General features: G+C 39.4%; 1 non-coding gene across 1 annotated transcript; it reads right to left on the reverse strand.

Annotated features, from left to right (window-relative positions):
- Positions 1 to 270: 270 nt before the first annotated feature.
- LOC112773794 (small nucleolar RNA R71) lies at positions 271 to 373 on the reverse strand. Its single transcript, XR_003188323.1, has one exon. It is a non-coding gene; the product is annotated as a small nucleolar RNA R71 (small nucleolar RNA).
- Between the last annotated feature and the right edge of the window lie 16,808 nt (positions 374 to 17,181).

Raw genomic sequence — 17,181 nt, forward strand, 5'->3', positions numbered from 1 at the left:
ACAACTCATCACTTTGGTACAAAACAACTGCTCCTATGGAGGAGGGCCACTTGAAGATCCAAACCAACACTTATCCACTTTTCTGAGGATTTGTGATACTGTCAAATCCAACGGTGTGCATCCAGAGACATATAAATTGCTGCTGTTTCCATTCTCATTGAGAAACAAAGCTGCTCAATGGCTTGAAACCTTTCCACAAGGAAGCATCACTAGCTGGGAGGATCTAGTGAATAAATTTTTGGCCAAGTTCTACCCCCTCAAAGAATCATCAGGCTCAAGACTGAGGTACAAACCTTCATACAAATAGATGCTGAATCTCTCTATGAGGCATGGGAGAGGTACAAGGCCTTAATTAGAAAATGCCCCCTGAGATGTTTAATGAATGGGACATCCTTCAAAACTTCTATGAAGGTTTGACTATGAAGGCTCATGAGGCACTAGATCATTCAGCAGGAGGCTCCTTACAATTGATGAAGACAGTAGAGGAGGCTCAAAACCTCATTGATATGGTGGCAAACAATCAATATTTCTTTGTCCATCAGAGACAACGCCAACCATCACAAAGGAAAGGAGTGCTAGAGTTGGAAGGAGTAGACACAATCCTAGCTCAACACAAGATAATGCAGCAGCAGATTCAACAACAATTTGAGCAAATGGCAAAAAGGATTGATAGCCTCCAAGTTGCAGCAGTGAATACAAGCCAACCATCAACCACATGGGGGCAAAATGAAGAGAGTCAAGAAGATCAGCAGCAAGAACAGATTCAATATGTGAACAACCAAGGCTCTGGCCAAAATGAGGTTTATGGTGATACCTACAATCCCTCTTGGAAGAACCACCAAAACCTAAGATGGGGAGATAACCATACTCAAAACCAACAACCATGGCAAAGAAATTCAAACGAAAACAACTCAAGAAACAACCAAAATCATAACCAGCAAAATACTAACCCCAATCCATATAGAAAACCCCAAAATAACCACCCAAATTCCAGCTACTATCCACCCAATAACCAAACCACTAACCAAAACACTTACCATCAACCTTTACCCTCTCACAACCAGCCACAACCATCACAGGACACTCAAAGAATCTCCAACTTGGAGATGTTACTAGAAAAGATGCTGAAGAACCAAGAGATAACAAGAAAGAACCAGTAAGCCTCAATAAGGAACCTAGAGAGGCAGATGGGACAATTTGATGACAAGTCATCTTAGCCTAGTTTTACTAGTCTTTTTCTTTGTTTTTATTAGAATTTATGCACTTTCTTGCATTGTAAGTTAGTAATTTGGAGTGGAATTGCATGGTCTTTGAATCAATCAACCATCCTTTAATTGATACAAAATCATGAGGTTTAAGCTAAATTTAATTGATAACTAATTAATTTATAAACCTTGTGAATTTGGTGATACTTTGATTGGTTGTTTTGATTACTTGTAGGCGAAGAAAGAAGAAAATAAGAAAAGCGTGGCATAAGGAACATGTCCAAAGGAAGCAAAAAGCGTGGCAACATTGAGGAAGAAGGAAAGCTAAGTTGAGAAAGCAAACTGAGCTTCACAAGGAAAAATGGGAAAGAGCAAAGCACCAAGCTCAGTTCAATTAGTTAACTGAGCACTAAAGAAAGCAAGGAAACAACATGAAGCTCAGTTCACTAAGTGAGCTTTATCGGGCTCCTTCAAGAATTAATTCAAGATGCAACTCCAAGGAATGGAGCCACCAAGTTTCGAACCAATGACCCAAGGGAGGCAAGGAACGCTCCTTGCAAGGAAAATCAAGAAGAATTAGCCAAAATACTTCCTCCAATGTTCGAACAAGGGATCTCTCACTACCAAGCTTGCAAGGAAAACAAACCAAGGTGGGTGGGCTAGGATTCAAACCTGGGAACTCTTTGGAACACAAGGGAGGAGCGCTACTTTGGTGCAAAGAAAATGAGCCAAGATGGCTCTTCCAAGGTTCGAACCAAGAAGCTCCATGAAAGGCAAGGAGGGAGCGTCCACTCTTCCAAGGAAATCTGCATCCATTTGCTTCCACCAGGATTCGAACCTGGGAGCTTGAGGACGCTACAATGGGGAGCTCAGTTGGTTTTCCCAACTGAGCGCTACTCCCCCCACTCCCCCACATTTTGGCAGAGAATTAAAGAAATTCTGTTTCAATCTCACCTTGAGATATCTTGTTTAATCTTTCTGCATAATTCAAATTCTGTTTATTGCTTTCACTTTCTTCTCTTCTGCAATTTACTTTTCCATTTTTATTTTGTAATTGTTCTTGTTGGATCAAGGAAGGATTTGAGATCTAGACTTGTTTTCTAGTCTCTTCCACTCCTGAGATCTTCAACATTCTTTTAATTACTGCAATTAAGCATCTATTTTCTGTTTTTAAACTCTTCAAGCATTTTTACTTCTCTGTTTGAGATCTATTTCAATTCAATTTATCTCTTGTTTTTCTGTTTATTGCAATTTACTTCTGCTTGTTTAAATTCTGCAATCCCAGTTCCCAATTCCTTTTATAATTCAAGCAATTTACATTTCTTGCACTTTAAGATTCAGTTATTTACATTTCTTGCAATCTAAGTTTCTGCAATTTAATTTACTTGTTCTTTAAGATTCAGCACTTTTACTTCATGCTCTCTTTAATTTACTGCAATTCTTCTATCTCCCTTTACATTTCAAGCAATTTAGTTTCTGTTAATTACAAACAACTCAAACCAATACTTGATTCACTTGACTAAATCAACCACTAAACTAAAATTGCTTAATCCTTCAATCCCTGTGGGATTGACCTCACTCATGTGAGTTATTATTACTTGATACAACCCGGTACACTTGCCGGTTAGTTAGGGTCTTGGAATTCGTTTTCCAAATTTTTCCCATCAAGTTTTTGGCGTCGTTGCTGGGGATTAATTAGATTGACAATGATTAAGTGAAGTGGAGATCTAGATCAAGCACTTTTTCTTTTCTGTTTCTTTAATTTTTAACTAATACACTAACTGTTTGAATTTTTGTTTAAGCTAACAAAAATTTCATTCTAGCAATGGATTGAAGTGTCACTATCTTTCTGTTTTGTGTGATTTGTATGTTTTGTTTTCATGTCAGGGACAAGGGGAGCTATACCCACCTTTTGTGAACAAGACGAAAGAACCCTCAGGAGATTAAGAAGAGCTGAAAGAGGGAAAAACATTGTTGGAGAAGAAGATTCAGAAGAAGAGTTCCAAGATATAGAGGAACACTCAACAATCCCAACGAATCCACCAGGAGGAGCAGCCAATAACAACAATAATCCACCACAGAGAAGAGTTTTGGCTTCCTACACATTTTCAAATTATAGACATTGTGGGAGTAGCATTCTTACCCCAAATGTTAATGCAAATAACTTTGAACTAAAGCCACAACTCATCACCTTGGTTCAAAACAATTGTTCTTATGGAGGAGGACCACTTGAAGATCCAAACCAACACTTGTCTACTTTCTTGAGGATTTGTGATACTGTCAAAACCAATGGAGTGCATCCTGACATCTACAAGCTATTATTATTTCCATTTTCCCTCAGAGATAAAGCCACTCAATGGTTGGAATCCTTCCCAAGAGACAGCATCAATAATTGGGATGATCTAGTGAGCAAGTTCCTTGCCAAGTTTTACCCACCTCAAAGGGTTATTAGATTGAATACTGAAGTACAAACTTTCACACAAATGGATGATGAACCTTTATATGAGGCATGGGAACGATACAAAGCTCTAATCAGGAAATGTCCTCCTGAAATGTTCAATGAGTGAGACAGATTGCAGAATTTTTATGAAGGCTTGACATTGAAATCTCAAGAGGCTTTGGATCATTCAGCAGGAGGCTCTGTGCAACTCATGAAAACTGCAGAGGAGGCCCAAAATCTCATTGACATGGTAGCTAACAACCAGTATTTCTTTGCTCACCAAAGGCAACGCCAACCATCACAAAGGAAAGGAGTGATGGAGTTGGAAGGAGTGGACTCAATCTTAGCTCAAAACAAAATGATGCAGCAGCAAATTCAACAACAATTTGAGCAAATGGCCAAAAGAATTGATAGCCTCCAAGTTGTAGCAGTCAACACAAGCTAACCATCATCTACATGGGTGACAAATGAAGAAACTCAAGAGGATCAACAGCAAGAACAAGTCCAATACATGCACAATCAAAATTCTGGGACAAATGAGGTTTATGGTGACACTTACAACCCCTCATGGAAGAACCACCCCAACCTCAGATGGGGAGACAATCATAATCAAACTCAACAACCATGGAAAAGAAACTCAAACCAAAACAGCTGGAAAAACACAAACCAAAACAACCATCAGAATAACAACCAAAATCCATATAGAAAACCATAAAATACTTACCCCAACCCCAACCATCATCCATCCAATAACCAAGCCACCAATCAAAACACTTATCCTCAACCCTCAACATCCCACAATCAACCAATCTCACAAGACTCTCAGAGGATCACCAACTTGGAGATCTTAATGGATAAAATGATGAAGCACCAAGAGATGACAATAAAGAACCAGGAAGCATCCATGAAGAATATGGAGAGGCAGATTGGACAGCTTTCCAAGCAAATTGCCATTGAGAGACCTTTGAGCTCACTCCCAAGTGACACCATTCTTAATCCAAAAGAGGAATGCAAAGCTATACAACTAAGGAGTGGAAAAATCTTGGTGAAAAATGAAGAAGCAACCAAGAAGCCAAAGGAAGATGATAAGAAACAGGGTGAAAGAAGGGAAGCCAAGGATGAGGATGTGACAGCAAGCAAGTATACTCCAGAAGAGTTCAAGGAAAAGAATAAGCAGCCACAAAATTCAAGAAAAGGGAAGGAAGCAATTGAAGAGCCAACAAAGGATCACAGACAGGGAGTGAATTTCACACCCCCATTGCCATATCCTCAAAGGTTCAACAAGGAGACTAAGGACCGACACTTTCCAAAATTTCTTGAAATCTTCAAGAAACTGGAGATCAACATACCCTTGGCTGAGGCACTTGAGCAAATACCCATATATGCCAAGTTTTTGAAGGAGCTTATCAACAAAAAGAGGAGTTGGCTTGAGAAGGAAACCGTGTTGCTCACCGAGGAATGTAGTGCTGTGATTCAAGGGGGCATTCCACCAAAGCTTAAAGATCCAGGGAGTTTTGTAGTCTCATGCACTATTGGAAAATAGTTCTCAACAAAGCTCTCTGTGACCTTGGTGCTAGTATCAACTTAATGCCCCTCTCAATGATGAGAAGGCTTGCCATAGAAGAACTCAAACCCACCAGGATGTCATTGGTGATGGCTAATAGATCAATCAAAACACCTAGTGGGATTGTGGAGAATCTATTAGTGAAGGTTGGAGAGTTTATCTTCCCTGCAGATTTTGTAATTTTGGACACTGAAGAGGAAGAAAATGATTCAATTATATTGGGAAGGCCATTTCTGGCAACAGCACGAGCTATTATCGATGTGAAAAAGGGAGAAATGATCTTCAAAGTACACAATGAGCAAATGGTCATAAATATTTTCAAGTCAATGCAACACCCACCTGAGCAAGAGGATTTCATGAGAGTGGACATGATAGAGAGTTTAGTGAAAGAAATGTTGAGAACCAATCATCAAGAGCAAGAAGAGGAAGGCAATCAAGAGATAACAGACAAACATTTAGCTGAGATTTCTGTTGAGAAAGAAATGCAACAAGATAAGAAGGAAGAAGTACAAAAACAAGAACTGAAGCCTCTACCCACCCATCTCAAGTATGCATTCCTCGGCACATCAGAGAGCTTCTCAGTGATCATCAATTCTTCCTTGACTAAAGAAGAAGAAGGAGAACTCTTTAGTGTACTCAAAGCTCACAAGGGTGCATTAGGATGGACCATTAATGATCTAAAAGGCATCAGCCCCACAGTATGTATGCATAAGATTCTGTTGGAGGATAGTTCCAAGCCAGTAGTCTAACCTCAGAGGAGGCTAAATCCTACAATGAAGGAAGTTGTCCAGAAGGAAGTAATGAAGTTATGGAATGCAGGGATCATCTACCCTATCTCTGACAGTTCATGGATAAGTCCAGTTCAAGTAGTACCAAAGAAAGGTGGGATGACAGTTATTGTGAATGAGAAGAAGGAACTCATCCCCACAAGAACGGTGACAGGATGGAGGATGTGCATCGACTACAGAAGGCTAAATGATGCAACACGAAAAGATCACTTCCCTCTTCTTTTCATTGACCAAATGCTTGAGAGGCTAGCTGGCCATGCATATTATTGTTTCCTTGATGGATACTCTGGCTACAATCAAATAGTAGTCGACGCCATAGATCAAGAGAAGACATATTTCACATGTCCCTTTGGAGTTTTTGCATACAGACGGATGCCATTCAGATTATGTAATGCTGCAGCTACATTTCAAAGATGCATGCTCTCAATCTTCTTGGATATGGTAGAAAAATTTATTGAAGTATTCATGGATGATTTCTCAGTCTTTGGTGACACTTTCAATACCTGCTTGCATCATCTTACTCTTGTCTTGAAACGGTGCCAAGAAACCAATCTGGTTTTAAATTGGGAAAAGTGCCATTTTATGGTGCCTGAAGGAATTATTCTTGGTCACAAAGTTTCAAGAAAAGGGATAGAGGTCGACAAGGCAAAGGTGGAGATCATAGAGAAACTCCCTACACCAACTAATGTGAAATCTGTTAGAAGTTTCTTAGGGCATGCTGGATTTTATAGAAGGTTTATCAAGGATTTTTCACAAATAGCCAGACCATTAAGCAATCTGTTGATGGTTGATAATCCTTTTGTTTTTGATGAAAAGTGTTAGCATGCCTTTGAAACTCTAAAAAACAGACTCACAACAGCACCAATCATCACACCCCCAGAGTGGGGATTACCTTTCGAACTCATATGTGATGCAAGTGACATTGCAATTGGTGCTGTATTGGGCCAAAAGAAGGGGAATTTGCATCATGTCATTTACTATGCAAGTAAGGTGTTGAATGAAGCTCAAAAGAATTACACCACAACGGAGAAAGAATTATTGGCTGTGGTTTATGCATTTGATAAGTTTAGATCATACTTGATAGGATCAAAAGTTGTAGTTTATACTGACCACGCTGATCTTAAGTATTTAATGTCAAAACAGGATGCTAAACCAAGACTTATCAGGTGGATATTACTTCTACAAGAGTTTGATATTGAAGTTAAAGACAGGAAGGGCAGTGAAAATCAAGTTGCTGATCATTTATCAAGGCTGCCACAAGGAACAATTCAAGAAGCCTCTCATCCAGTGAATGAAAATTTTCCGGATGAATACCTCTTGCAGATTCAACAAGTCCTTTGGTTTGCAGACATTGCAAACTATAAGGTTGGAAGGAAGATTCCCAAGGAATTCACCAAGCAACAAACAAAGAAGTTACTCAATGAAGCAAAGAAATTTCTATGGGATGAACCATTTTTATTCAGAAGGTGTTCAGATGGAGTAATAAGGAAATGTGTCCCTGAGGGTGAAATGAGCAACATTCTGTGGCACTGTCACGGCTCAGCTTATGGAGGACATTTTGGGCCCGAAAGAACAGCAGCCAAAGTACTGCAAAGTGGATTTTATTGGCCAACCATCTTTAAGGATGCCAGAGAGTTTGTCCATCAATGTAATGAATGCCAAAAAGCTGGAGGTTTGACAAGAAGGAATGAGATGCCTCAAAACTATATCCTGGAGGTGGAGTTGTTTGACCTGTGGGGCATTGATTTCATGGGCCCATTTCCTCCCTCTTACTCTTTCAAATACATCTTGGTAGCAGTGGAATATATCTCAAAATGGGTGGAAGCCATAGCCACCACCACATGTGATGCACAAGTTGTCCTTTAATTCTTAAAGAAACACATATTCACTAGGTATGGAGTACCTAAGGGACTGGTGAGTGATGGTGGTGGTCATTTTTGTAACAAATAGATGGAGAAGCTGCTTCATAAGTATGGAGTGATACATAAAGTGGCTACACCGTATCACCCACAGACCAATGGTCAGGCAGAACTTACCAACAGAGAGTTGAAGAGGATTTTGGAGAAGACTGTGGGAGCCACTAGAAAGAATTGGAATAGAAAGCTAGAAGATGCACTTTGGGCATACAGGACAGCATTCAAGACACCTATTGGGAAGTCTCCCTTTCAGCTACTGTATGGCAAATCGTGTCACCTCCCTGTAGAGCTTGAACATAAAGCTTTCTGGGCCACTAAACTCCTCAACTTTGACTCCCAAGCTGCAGGAGAGAAAAGGTTGTTACAACTAAATGAGTTGGATGAATTTAGGCTAGAAGCTTATGAGAGTGCTAAGATATACAAGAAAAGAGCTAAGAGGTGGCATGATAAGAAGATCTTAAAGAAGGAGTTCAAACCAGGACAGCAAGTGTTCCTGTATAACTCAAGGCTTAAGATCTTCCCAGGAAAACTTAAGTCTAAGTGGACTGGCCCATATTTGGTGACAAAGGTTTTTCCTTATGGAAGCCTTGAATTACAGAATGAAGCAACAAAGAGTCATTTCATAGCAAATGGTCACAGGACAAAGCCTTACCTAGGAGGGCAATGGGACAAGGAAAAGGAAGTTCAGAATCTGAGCTAAGCAAGCATAGAGAATGTCAAGCTAGTGACAATAAAGAAGCGCTTGTTGGGAGGCAACCCAACCTGAGGTAGTTTTCTTTCCATAGCTATTTCAATAAAAAGGTCAATTAGCTTTATCTATATTGCAAGAAGCTAAGTTTGGTGTTGCACACCAAAACAATATAAGGGAGAATGAAAGATTCTAAGTTTGGTATTTCACCAAAGTCTCATCATGAAATGCATTCTCACTTTCTGCCTAATGCTAGCTTCAAACAATTAGATAAACTAGTTAACTATTTGCTGTTTCATAGTTTTTAGTTTTATTACCTTTAGCAAGGAAAAAGGATTCCACATATGGTTAGTTTTCTGCATGAAAAACGTTGGCAAGGAACTAAGTTTGGTGTTCACATACCAAAGTAAGTTCAAGAGCCACAAATAAGCTTTGCATATTAATCAGTTACCTAAAGGGCTTGAGAAACAAGCAACTTTTGAGAATCATGCAGGGAAACAGCAAACATCTGAAGACAATCTGCAGTATAACTCAAAAGAGACATAACAGAAGGAAGAATGAAAAGCTGCAACCCAACAGGTTATATTTATTCTTAATCCTTGTGGTTATGAAATGTTTCAATTCAGAGATTCCTTTATGCCTTGCTAGAATAATCATTTAGTTGCAAGTAAAAGTACATGCTAAAGAAAGCTATCTGAAATTTCTCTTTAGCCTAAAAGCTATCTGCATAATCTTGTTATCCTTCATTAACTTGAATACTTTGCTTTGTCCCCTTGCTGTTTGAATAAAAAGAAAGATGTTTGATTTAGAAAAGTAATTGTTCAATGTTACAAAAGTTAGAATGAAAGTTAGTGGTGGTATATGTTTGATCCAATTGTTAGCCCACAGAATAAATACTACAAAATGACATGTTACTTGAAGCCTAAGCTAGTTTGCTGCTATGATCCTTAAATTAATGAAAATCCCTTGAGAATGAATCAAAATAGAAAGAAAAAGAAATAAAAAAAGCCAAAGAAAATGGCAAAGAAACAAACAATAAGGCTAGACACCAATAGCTTGGACCCTAGGACACATGCCTGTAGTGTTTTTGTACTAGGATATGCTTGGACAAGTAAGTTCTAAGGAGTATTTCAAAACTTGGCCACTTAGATCAACTGATTTGGGATGGCCAACTAAAAGTCCACAATAAAGAGCAACCTAGATACAAAACACTTAGTTATCCAAAGAGATGCTAGGCATCAATGATCCTAGGAGGAAAAAGGTGAGCCATGTGTCTGTGGTGAAGAAATATTGAGTGAAATTAAGCCAAAGGCCACTGCAACATTTGCCATCAAGCCTTCAATAAGTAATAAGCTCTCTAATGCAAAAGAAAGAAAGAAAAAGCTAACAAGGGAAGTAAGCAGAAAGCAAGGCATTGTAGCAGCAATCTTAGTGAATCCTTAAGGAAACATTGTTTGTTTTGACAGCAAGTAATAAATGAGCCACTTTTGATCTGCATGAAACCCCATGAACCAAGTTCAACTATTTGCTTAATAAGGACATGTATACTTCTCTATTCTATTCTATCTTCCCTTATGTTTTATGCTTGCTTGGGGACAAGCAAGTTTTAAGTTTGGTGTTGTGATGACAAGTCATCTTAGCCTAGTTTTACTAGTTTTTTTCTTTGTTTTTATTAGAATTTATGCACTTTCTTGCATTGTAAGTTAGTAATTTGGAGTGGAATTGCATGGCTTCTTTGAATCAATCAACCACCCTTTAATTGATACAAAATCATGAGGTTTAAGCTAAATTTAATTGATAACTAATTGATTTATAAACCTTGTGAATTTGGTGATACTTTGATTGGTTGTTTTGATTACTTGTAGGTGAAGAAAGAAGAAAATAAGAAAAGCGTGGCATAAGGAACGTGTCCAAAGGAAGCAAAAAGCGTGCCCAAGGAAAGAACAAAAGTGGCAACATCGAGGAAGAAGGAAAGCTAAGTTGAGAAAGCAAACTGAGCTTCACAAGGAAAAATGGGAAAGAGCAAAGCACCAAGCTCAGTTCAATTAGTTAACTGAGCACTAAAGAAAGCAAGGAAACAATATGAAGCTCAGTTCACTAAGTAAGCTTTTTCGGGCTCCTTCAAGAATTAATTCAATATGCAACTCTAAGGAATGGAGCCACCAAGTTTCGAACCAATGACCCAAGGGAAGCAAGGAACGCTCCTTGCAAGGAAAATCAAGAAGAATTAGCCAAAACGGTTCCTCCAAGGTTCGAACAAGGGATCTCTCACTACCAAGCTTGCAGGGAAAACAAACCAAGGTGGGTGGGCTAGGATTCGAACCTGGGAACTCTTTGGAACACAAGGGAGGAGCACTACTTTGGTGCAAAGAAAATGAGCCAAGATGGCTCTCCCAAGGTTCAAACCAAGAAGCTCCATGAAAGGCAAGGAGGGAGCGTCCACTCTTCCAAGGAAATCTGCATCCATTTGCTTCCACCAGGATTCGAACCTGGGAGCTTGAGGACGCTACAATGGGGAGCTCAGTTGGTTTTCCCAACTAAGCGCTACTCCCCCCACTCCCCCACATTTTGGCACACCTTGACACGGACCAAAGGGCTGTGACACGCAACAAGAAGCACGCCAAGGATGCCATGATGCGCAAGGTTGACATGGCCAAGGCATCAAGCTCAGTTCAAAATTCCAACGGAGCTCTAGTGCAATTGACACAGCCAAGGCTGGGACACGCACCAAATCAAGAAAGCAAGGCAACATTGGGCGCTCAATTTGATTTTCCAACTGAGCCGTCCCCTGGGAGGTGCACTTGGGCCAAAAATCCATTAAAAATCCAATTTATTTATTTCTTCACCAAATTTTAAAGCCCACCCAAATTCTTAGATCTAAATTAGGAAGTGTATAAATAGGTGTTAGTTTGATTTAGGAAGATTTTTTTTGGCTTTTGAACTTTTTTTCTTTGATCTTTTGCTTCTTTAAGAATTTTCATCTTTGTAATTGTGAGTTTTTACTTTGAATTTAGATCTTAGAGAATTTGGAAGGAGAATTGATCTCTCTTCTTCCTTGTTCTTGCTTGAGCATTCTTTACTTCTTGTTTTGGATCTTGGGTAGAGAATTGAAGAAATTCTGTTTCAATCTCACCTTGAGATATCTTGTTTAATCTTTCTGCATAATTCAAATTCTGTTTACTACTTTCACTTTCTTCTCTTCTGCAATTTACTTTTCCATTTTCATTTTGCAATTGTTCTTGTTGGATCAAGGAAGAATATGAGATCTAGACTTGTTTTCTAGCCTCTTCCACTCCTGAGATCTTCAACATTCTTTTAATTGCTACAATTAAGCATCTGTTTTCTGTTTTTAAACTCTTCAAGAATTTTTACTTCTCTGTTTGAGATCTATTTCAATTCAATTTATCTCTTGCTTTTCTGTTTATTGCAATTTACTTCTGCTTGTTTAAATTATGCAATCCCAGTTTCCAATTCCTTTTATAATTCAAGCAATTTACATTTGTTGCACTTTAAGATTCAGTTATTTACATTTTTTGCAATCTAAGTTTCTGCAATTTAATTTACTTGTTCTTTAAGATTCAGCACTTTTACTTCCTGCTCTCTTTAATTTACTGCAATTCTTCCATCTCCTTTTACATTTCAAGCAATTTAGTTTCTGTTAATTACAAACAACTCAAACCAATACTTAATTCACTTGACTAAATCAACCACTAAACTAAAATTGCTCAATCCTTCAATCCCTGTGGGATCGACCTCACTCATGTGAGTTATTATTACTTGATACGACCCAGTACACTTACCGGTTAGTTAGGGTCTTGGAATTCGTTTTCCAAATATTTCCCATCACAATTATCCAAGCAGATTGTGATTGAAAGGCCATCAAGCTCACTCCCAAGTGATACCATTCCAAATCCTAAAGAGGAATGAAAAGCTATCCAACTGAGGAGTAGAAAGATCTTGGTGAGCAACAAAAAAGATAACAAGAGGCCTATAGACAATGACAAAGCTAGTAGCAAGGAAGAGGTGATAGCAAGCAAACAAGCTCAAGAGAAGCTTGAAGAGAAGGATGACCAGCCACAAGAATCAAGGAAAGGGAAACAGGTAATAGAGGAAGCATCTCAAAGGCAGAAGTAGGCAGTGAAGGCTTTTACACCTCCCTTACCATACCCCCAGAGGTTCAACAAGGAAACGAAGGATTAACACTTCCCCAAATTCCTTGAAGTCTTCAAGAAGTTGGAGATCAATATTCCCTTGGCTGAAGCATTAGAGCAAATGCCTCTATATGCAAAATTCTTGAAGGAGTTCATTAACAAAAAGAGAAGCTGGCATGAGAAAGAGACCATTATGCTCACTGAAGAATGTAGTGCCGTGATCCAAAGGGGTATCCCACCAAAGCTTAAAGATCCAGGGAGCTTTGTGGTTTCATGCATGATGAGATATTTTGGAGAAAAATAAATCTCTCCCAAAACACCCAAAACTAACCGGCAAGTGCACCGGGTCGTATCAAGTAATAAAAACTCACGGGAGTGAGGTCGATCCCACAGGGATTGAAGGATTGAGCAATTTTAGCTTAGTGGTTGATTTAGTCAAGCGAATCAAGTGTTGGTTGGGTGATTTGTGATTTGCAGAATGTAAATTGCATGAAATCAAAGAGAGCGGGAAAGTAAATTGCTGAAACTTAAAGAACAAGAAATTAAATAACAGAAACTTAAAGTGCAAGAAATGTAAATTGCAGAATCTTAAAGTGCAAGAAATGTAAATTGCTTGAAATGTAAAGGGGATTGGGATGTGGATTTGCAGAATTTAAACACAGAAAAGTTGAATTGCATTAAACAGAAGAGGAAAAGGGGATTGGGATTGAACCGGATCTTGAAGTAGTAAAGTAAATGAAGAGGAAAAGCAATAAACAGGAAATAGAAATGAGAAATTCAGATCTCAGGACCCAGAGACTAGAAAACCAAGTCTAGATCTCAATGCCTTCCTAGATCCAACAAGAACAATAGCAAGGAAATTGTAAATTGCAAAGAAAAGAGATGAAGATCAAGTAACCGGAAATGAAATTCAATTAACAGTAAAGTAAAGAAACAGAGAGATCCAAGATTGAGATTGAAACAGAATTTCTTCAATTCTCCAATCCAAGATCCAAGACAAAATTGTAAATGAAAATGAAAGCAATGAAAGCAAAGAAAATTAAAGTTCAAAAGCTCTCCGAAAACTATTATGAAAATTCCAAAAAGGAAAGCTCTAAAGGAAAACTCTCCAGAAAAACTCTCCAGAAAAACTCTCTCAATAAATTGAATTCTATCCTATTTATACACTTTCCAAAATGATCTTCAAGCCTTGAGTTGGGCCTTTGTCCTTGGTGGAATTGGGTTGAAAGAGGCCTTGGTTGATTGCTCTTTGAAGATTGAAGAAGAACCGAAGTGAACCAATTGAACCGGAAATGGAGTTAGCCAACGTTGGTCTTCAACGTTAGGGTCAAAGTTAGGGGTCTAACTTTGACCCTAACTTTTCATATCAGCAAACCACATCCTTCTGGTATGGACGTTGGCGCCAACGTTAGGGGTCTAACTTTGACCCTAACGTTGGCCTTGCTTGGTGTGATTGGCGCCAACGTTAGCCTCCACGTTAGGGGGCTAACGTTGGCGCAAACGTTGCCTACTCCCCCATTGTGATTTAAGTGCCAACGTTAGCCTCCAAGTTAGGGGGCTAACGTTGGCGCAAACGTTGGTAGCCCAGGGAGAAACTCTCAAGTTCCAACGTTAGCCTCCAAGTTAGGGGGCTAACGTTGGAGCTAACGTTGGCTACTTCCAAAGAGTGATTCACATGCCCAACGTTAGCCTCCAAGTTAGGGGGCTAACGTTAGGGTTTAGGGCTAACTTCATGCTAACTTCATGCAACCCGGTTAGGGCTAACGTTGGGGCTAACGTTGGTCTTTGATGACAAGTCATCTTAGCCTATTTTAACTAGCCTTTTTCTTTTGTTTTCAATTGAATTATGCACTTTCTTGAGCCATAAGCAAGCCAATTGGGTAGATTTTCATGTTTCCCTTGATTGAACCAACCATATATGAATTCATGCCATTTCATGAGGTTTTGTGCTATATTTGTTGCATATTATGAAAGAATGAAGATCTCATGATTTTGAGCATAGCTTTGATTAGTTTGGTTGATTAATGATAGGTGAAGAAAGCTTGGAGAAAGGTTGAAGCAAAGAGGAATGGCTAGGAGTGAAGAGAGGACAATGGAATAAGTGAAATTGAACCATGAAGCAAAAGGTTGGACCTAAAGTTAGCCTCAAAGTTAGACCCCTAACTTGAAGGCTAACGTTAGGCATGAAGAATTCTCCCTGGGCTCCCCACGTTTGAGCCAACGTTAGCCCCCTAACTTGGAGGCTAACGTTGGCAAGAGAAACTTGAAACTCATCCCTGGGCCAGCCAACGTTTGCGCCAACGTTAGCCCCCTAACTTGGAGGCTAACGTTGGCACATGAGTTATAAAGGGGGAGAAGGCCAACGTTTGCGCCAACGTTAGCCCCCTAACTTGGAGGCTAACGTTGGCACATGAATCACAAAGGGAGAGGGGCCAACGTTTGCGCCAACGTTAGCCCCCTAACTTGGAGGCTAACGTTGGCGCCACACACCACAAGGCATACAAGGGTATACTTCCAACAAGAATAACTTGCGCTACAGAGCTCCAAATGAGGTGATTCAAGAAGCATTGGAAAGTAGGAATCAAGAGCTTTCCAAGCATATATGGCACTGCATGGTGGACACTAAAATTGAGGGAGAAAACTGCCCCGCAATGTGCATAAACGAACATGGTGGCAACCTGCAGTGAGGCCAACTGACCTCTGCACCTTCAAAGGAGTATAACTCGAGCTGTAGAGCTCCAAATAATGTGCTCCCAACGGCATTAGAAAGTAGACATCCAGGGCTTTCCAACAATGTATAATAGTATGGGGTGGACAATACATTTGGGCCTCCAGAACTGGCGTTTTCGCCAACGTTTGAGGGCTAACGTTACCTCAAACGCTGCACACCAAAGCCAGCGACCATGCCCTCTTCAAATGATCATAACTTGAGTTGTAGATGTCCAATTGAAGTGATTCTAAGTGGGTTAGAAAGCTGACATTCAGAGCTTTCCAACCATATATGATAGTCTATATTGGGCATAAAATTGGCAACATGACAAGAGGACAAAGTTGGTGCCATAAATGTGCATAAGGGAGGCCAACGTTAGGGTCAAAGTTAGACCCCTAACGTTGGCACCAACGTCCAAACCAGAGAATATTGCTTGCTGCTATGAAAAGTTGGGGTCAAAGTTAGACCCCTAACTTTGGCCCTAACGTTGGGACCAACTATGGCTAACTTCAAAACCGGTTCAATTGGTTCACTTCGGTTCTTCTTCAAACTCCAAGAGCAATCAACCAAGGCCTCTTTCAACCCAATTCCACCGAGAGCAAAGGCCCATGATCATCACTCAAAGGCACAAGAAATAGATAAAATAGGAATTTCATTTAGTTGTAATTTGTTTTTAATTTCATTTTCATTTCCATTTTGTAAAGCCTATATAAGGCATCATTTTCATATTTGTAAGGAGGCTGGCTCCACTAGGGAGCATTAGGATTTGAGAGCTCTCTCTTAGTTTTCAATTTCGTTTTGAATCTTGGGTTGAGAATTGAAGAAATTCTGTTTCAATCTCACCTTGAGAATTTTCTTGTTTACTTTCTCTGCACAATTGAATTTCCATTCCTGTTTACTACTTCACCTTCTCTTGGCTTCTGCAATTTACTTTTCTTTAATTTCTCTTGCAATTGTTCTTGTTGGATCTAGGAAGGCATTGAGATCTAGACTTGGTTATCTAGTCTCTTGGGTCCTGAGATCTTAATTCCAATTTTACATTCTCTGTTTATTGCTTTTCATGTTTATTTACATTTCTGTTTTGGTTCCGAATCAATCAAATCCATCTTTTACTTCTCTGCTTGTTGCAATTTAACTTTTCCTTATTTACTTTCTGCAAATCCAATTCCCAATTCCCTTTACATTTGATGCAATTTATATTTCTTGTCATTTAAGATTCTTGCAATTTACATTTCTTGCTCTTTAAGTTACTTGCCAATTTACATTCTGCAATTTTAAATTCATTGTCATTTACTTTCTGTTGGTTACAATTTCACACAATTCACATCAATGTTAGCTTGACTAAACTAATCACCCACTAAAGTTGCTTGATCCATCAATCCCTGTGGGATCGACCTCACTCCCGTGAGTTATTATTACTTGATGCGACCCGGTGCACTTGCCGGTTAGATTTGTGTGTTTTGGGAGAAATTTAGTTTTCACCAAAATATCTCATCAGTCTTCAACGTTAGGGTCAAAGTTAGGGGTCTAACTTTGACCCTAACTTTTCATATCAGCAAACCACATCCTTCTGGTATGGACGTTGGCGCCAACGTTAGGGGTCTAACTTTGACCCTAACGTTGGCCTTGCTTGGTGTGATTGGCGCCAACGTTAGCCTCCACGTTAGGGGGCTAACGTTGGCGCAAACGTTGCCTACTCCCCCATTGTGATTTAAGTGC

Source organism: Arachis hypogaea, chromosome 18, assembly GCF_003086295.3.
Source record: "Arachis hypogaea cultivar Tifrunner chromosome 18, arahy.Tifrunner.gnm2.J5K5, whole genome shotgun sequence".
In the NCBI taxonomy this organism is placed as follows: Eukaryota; Viridiplantae; Streptophyta; class Magnoliopsida; order Fabales; family Fabaceae; genus Arachis; species Arachis hypogaea.